The sequence below is a fragment of the Crassostrea angulata genome, unplaced genomic scaffold (assembly GCF_025612915.1).
Source record: "Crassostrea angulata isolate pt1a10 unplaced genomic scaffold, ASM2561291v2 HiC_scaffold_118, whole genome shotgun sequence".
NCBI lineage: Eukaryota > Metazoa > Mollusca > Bivalvia > Ostreida > Ostreidae > Magallana > Magallana angulata.
The window spans coordinates 188,980-194,979 of NW_026441673.1; the positions used below are offsets into that span (position 1 = coordinate 188,980).

General features: G+C 36.0%; 1 long non-coding RNA gene across 1 annotated transcript; it reads left to right on the top strand.

Moving 5' to 3' along the window:
• Positions 1-168: 168 nt before the first annotated feature.
• On the top strand, positions 169-1,548 carry LOC128169335 (uncharacterized). The gene is made up of 3 exons (XR_008241524.1): positions 169-340; positions 535-601; positions 1,318-1,548. It is a non-coding gene; the product is annotated as an uncharacterized LOC128169335 (long non-coding RNA).
• The last annotated feature ends 4,452 nt before the right edge of the window (positions 1,549-6,000 follow it).

The window sequence follows — 6,000 nt, forward strand, 5'->3', positions numbered from 1 at the left end:
ATGTATTGTTTCTAAATTGACTGCCTATGGGACTCAACTTAAAAGGTGTTTCCATTTAAAGTCTGCTACCGTGCTGAGTTTTCTCCCTAGAGAAGTTACTAGAAATTATTTATATATATATATATATATACATTTTATATATATCTTATTTATAATCAACGAGTCAAAAAAGAGGATTCGCGGAAAGTCAAAAACCAATCTTATGCAACGGGGTTCATCTTAATGACTTGGGGTTCCATAAACTGTTTAGACAGATTAGAGGTGTCATATTAATTCAGCTAAGACAGGAACCCAAGCCTAGTCCTTCTGTAAACAGCAATGACGACAAGGGCTTCTAGCTGTAAATATTGCTTTGTAACCACCCATCGTGCAATTTTATTTCCCATATTTTTGTTTAATAAGTCTGATGTGAACAATGCGGTCACGCTTCAAGTAATTAAAATTTTATCAAGTGTTCCTTAAACCTTTAACAATTTTATTAGATTAACCTTATGTTTGTAATATTATCTATTTAACCTGATATGTTTATTTCAGTTCAAAGCATCCAGATCAATCTGCAGACAAGACTTTGCATCACTTGTTATAATTTGTTTGGACACAGGTAACAGCTTTGATTTTTGGTCTATGACAATTTACCAAACAAATACCAGAATATGAATATTTCTGAATATTTAAAAGCTATATCAGCTTATTTGAATGAATATAAGATACAGCTCCAATGCTATGGCGGCAGGAGCAATGATACATGTATTTTATAATAAGCAGGTTTGCAATGTTTACATATAAAACAGAGCCTCAGGCTATGCTAAGCAACTAAATTGGTGTACAAGTTGCAATGTTTATATATAAAATGATTTAGCTTGATGCAAGTATGCAATCAATTACTTTTGTCAATGTCTTCGAATACATTGCATGTCGTGATGCTGTTTAGCACAAATGTACACCTCTAATGCTATGGCATATGTAAGTTATAAAACTACTAAATGTATGGCAGAATTCTTTCTGCTATAAGCAATGTGTTATATCATTAATAAAAAGCTTAACACTAATTGTCTGAGAGCATAATATATATATATATATATATATATATATATATATATATATATATATATATATATATATATATATATATATATATATATATATATATATATATATATACCTGGGGTATATAACAAGCTGCTATACCACAGTTTTACCTTACATTAGAACAGTTTAAAGATAGCATGAAAGCTTTTTGGCTATGCAAATTCTTGTATCTGATCATTTTAGTTTAAATATTAACATCTTTATTTCCTTTTTATTTTACTCTATTAGATTTAGATGACATCCACACCAAAACGCAGGAGGCGGAACAAGACAGCCTTGCATCCTCCCACATAAACCCATCCTCAAAGCGGTCTTATGTCTCCTGAGGACATGGAAACGATGATAAGGACGTGCATGGCCTCTATCATCCCAACCATTGAAGATACTTTTCGACGCAATATGGATGAATATCCCCATGGTGAGAGCAATCCTTCATTGTCAATCCCCATCCAGACTGCAACTTCACAACAACAATCAGCCGACACTCAACAAACCTCTTCGCAAGCAGTAACACCTGACCATTCCCTACTGCAAGTGATAACTTCTCAAGGTATGCAGTTGCTTAATCAGAAAACTGAAGGGGATTCACGCTCGGCAACTGATTTAACATTAAGTGTAGATTTCAAAATTAGGGCAAAAATCCACGCCAATGAGTTTATCAAATTTGCTGTCCTGTTGCCAAATAATTTTGATCATGATGAGACAGACAAGTATAAATCAGTTGATAAAAATGGTGAGCTCATTATTGTAAAGGCAAACGACAAGGGCCCTATCAAATCTATAACTAAATGAGTAGAGGCGTTCCACATAATTGTCGCAATCCATGATGAAAAGTTTCCCCACAAAATTGGAAACTTAATGACGTACGCACACACTGTGCAAAAAATTGCTGACTCGTGTGGGGACTCTGCTGTTTTAATGCATGATGAAAAGTTTAGGCGATGGCGCGAAAAAGAACCTTCATTATGTGCTTGGGAGAAGAAAAATATTGAGTTATACCAAGAAGCTTTAGTTTCTGGACTAGATTTTAAACTCAAGTACAAGAAACAGCCCTTTCGTGCCCAATCCAAGTCACATAACTACTGCTATTCCTTCAACAATGTTGGCTCGTGCACAAAAACCAACTGCCCCAATCAACATGTTTGCCAGTACTGTGCGGGAAAGCATCCGCATCGACAGTGTCCCAATAGACCAAAACAAACCTTTGCGAAACAATATGCTAGAAAACCTGCCAGCACCTCTAACCAACAAGGCTCCACTAAGTGATAGGGATATACGTATCATCACACCAATTCAAGTCGACAAATTGGCCAGTTATCTTGGACTGCTATGATCCATCTTTGGCCCAATTTTTAAGTAATGGGTTTACCTTTGGTTTTATAATCCCATATCAGGGGCAACGTGCTTTTAGAGTTTCTAGAAATCTCTCTTCTTTAGACAATAATGATGGAATCCTTCAAAGTAAACTCAGCAACGAGTTACGAGCACACCGTATAGCCGGGTCTTACCAAAATCCACCATTTCCTAATATACAAGTTTCAACTCTTGGATTGGTACCCAAAAAAGCTGTCGGTGAATTTCGTTTGATATATCATTTATCTTATCCTGAGGGTATGTCTATAAATCACAACATACCTTTTTTTAACTAAGATTTGTGTACAGGACAATATCAATCAGTGGAAACGGCTATTAATATAATTAGAGAATTGGGAAGGGGTGCGTTGTTAGCAAAGACACATCTTGAGAATGCTTATAAACAGATCCCTATTCATCCAGATGATTTCGAACTACTTGGATTCATGGTAGACAATATGTATTACTACGACAAAACATTGCCTTTTGGACTCAGCTATTCATGTAATCTTTTTGAAAAATTCCGCTCGGCTCTTCAATGGATCCTTGAAACAAAATTCTCTGTTATACATTGCGTGCACATCCTAGACGATTTTCTTTTCCTTAGTGAACCCCACTCGTCCAACTGTTACAGTGCTCTGCTTGCCTTTTATCAACTATCCAAAGACATTGGCTTACCCGTAAAATCAGAAAAAACTGTTTACCCCACCACAACTCTCACATTTTTTGACATGGAATTAGATACCATGAACTTCGAAATTCGATTACCTCAAGATAAATTAACTCAATTGAAATTGGAAATTCAAAACTTCAAAGCAAAGCGTTTTGCAGCTTTGAAGGAACTTTAATTGGTATGCTCAATTTTGCCTGTAGTGTAGGTCCTCCTGGTCGTACTTTTTTGAGACGTCTTATAGCTCTAACAATTAGCCTCAAAAAACCATATCACCACCGTCGACTGAATCTACAAGCACAAGCTGATCTGCACGCCACGTTTTTGAACCAATTCAATGGCAAAGGTTTCTTTCCTTCTGGCATAACCCATTCTTCATCTTCATTGCATTTTTTGCTGATGCTAGTAATGCCGGATTTGGATGCACCTTTCGCACAAAATGGTTTTACTTCGAGTTTACTCCTGAATGGTTTACAGTACCACATTTTGTTTAGAAAATGTTTACTTATTGTCATTGCATTAGAATTATGGGTACCTCTTCTGAAAAACTGTATCGTCGTATTACATTCTGACAATATAGCAGTTGTGCATGTGATAAACACAACTACATCAAAGGACCCTAACCTAATGCAATTGATGAGGCGTTTAATGATTCTTTCATTGCAACACAACATTCATTTCCATGCCAAACATATTCCAGGAATTTCTAATATAGGCGCTGAATTACTATATCGCTTGCAGGTGAAAGAATTCAAAGCCCGCTTTCCACATATGGACAACGAGCCAACTCCAGTTCCTCAAGCATTAGTGCGGATTTGACTGAAACAGCCAATATTTTAGTCCGCAACTTTCTGTCTGAATCAACATTATCAGCTTACAAATCAGCTTATTTAACCTACAAGTGTTTTATTGAACAATCCTTTCAACATAAAGCATCCCCGCTACCACCCTGTGTTCATCACCTGTCTGCATTTACTGTGGTTTCATTAATTTTCGTGGGTATCAATTTTCGTGGATTTTCTGAAAACCACAGTTTCAAGGATACGTAATTTCGTGGCCAATGATCCTATCAATACAAATTGTTAGTTGAAATTGAACTTCAATGAACATTTAATTTCGTGGATCAACTTAACAACGAAATCGACGAAAATTGGTATTCAGCGAATATTGATGAAACCACAGTATTGTGCATTGCTACCTGATTTCGTCACTTAGTTTTATTTTCCAACTTGGTAACTACACCGATATTACACAACATTTCACCATTCGTAAAAGGCTTCAGGGATTCCGGAAATCCAAACCATCATCTGACTCACGGCTACCTATAACCCCAACAATTTTGAAGAAAATAATTCATGCTTTGGAGTTTAGTACCACATCAGCTTTTACTAAATCCCTCTTCCGGGCCAGTTTACCTTAGCATTTTGTGCTTTTTTTACAAGTAGGAGAGCTTACCAAAACAAATGCTCAAACCCAGCATTTCCTTCTTTTTGGAAATATCACGTAAGGATCCGATAGTCCATGCAATAGGTATATAGATATAAATATACCTCACTTAAAGGATTCTAAAGCAAAAACAACTACTCTACGCCTGCAGCAAAATACGACGGATCCTTTAGTTTGCCCATGCCAAGCACTTCTACACTACCTAAATCTTAGGAAACATTCCTCACCATCAGAGCCGTTATTTTCCTTAATGGATGGTTCGCCAATCTCGCGTCAATACTTCACACAGCAACTGCGTTCGGCTTTAGCTTTTTGTAATTTGGACATGCATCTTTACAAAGCTCATAGCTTCCGTATTGGGGCTGCTACTACAGCCGCCTCCCAGGGGTTTTCGGAATTACAAATTCAGAGCATGGGTAGATGGAACTCTGGTGCTTTTAAAAAGTACATTAGAATCCCAACACTTAAGTTTTGATTGACATTCGTTTTAGTTTTCACATTTTTGAGTTGGACAGTGAAGACAGGGGCTTTACAATTCTTTTTTCTAGCAACCATTAGACAGGGGCTACTGGTTGTGTTTTGAATATCTGTGCCATTATCTTACTTTGAGATAGGGGCTCAAACAGTCAATTTGCTTGTACATGTTTTGTCTTTTGTAATAATAGTCTTTATGTTGTAACCTTTTTTTTAGTTTATAGTTAATATCAACCATTAGACAGGGGCTACTGGTTGTGTTTTTGACTTATCTTACTTTTAGTCGGGGACTAAAACACTCAAATGTGCTTGTACATGTATGCTTTTTCTAACGATAGTCGTTATGTTGAAGGGTGTTCCTTTTTTCACAAATTAATTATTTTGTTATAACTTGGTACAATTTTTCTTAATCATGCACTGACATTTCTGTTCAATTGCAATGTTGTTTTTGGATATGGGGCGTTAACAAGATTGTCTATATTTATATATATACGGGTATATAAACCTATCGATGAGTAATAAAGCCTATCTTGTTAAGGTGGCAGATGGACACCCCATATCTTTACTCATATACCAGGTACTTTATTATCTATTCCTGCCAAAGGTCTAAAACTTTTAATAGTCTCAATCTCAGGATACTTTGTGATATTATCAAGGTTTTATGTATGAATATTGTTCTTCGAGTTTTATGACTTATATTATATTGTGACTTTGACTATGGCATTATGTTTCAAGCAACTTTCATGCTATGTATTCTTCAATAAATGACCTGTTTTATTCTTTACGAAAGAGTTGAGTTTTGCTACGTAATAGTATAGATGTGATCAGGCAGGCATAAAACACATTTATGTCCATAAATAGTTTATGCATGTTGACCACTTTATTTGTATGTTTTGTTAACCACGTGGTATTGTTTTCCACTACTGTGTATTTTTAGTTTAGGAATGCGCACTGGCAAGTTATGCATA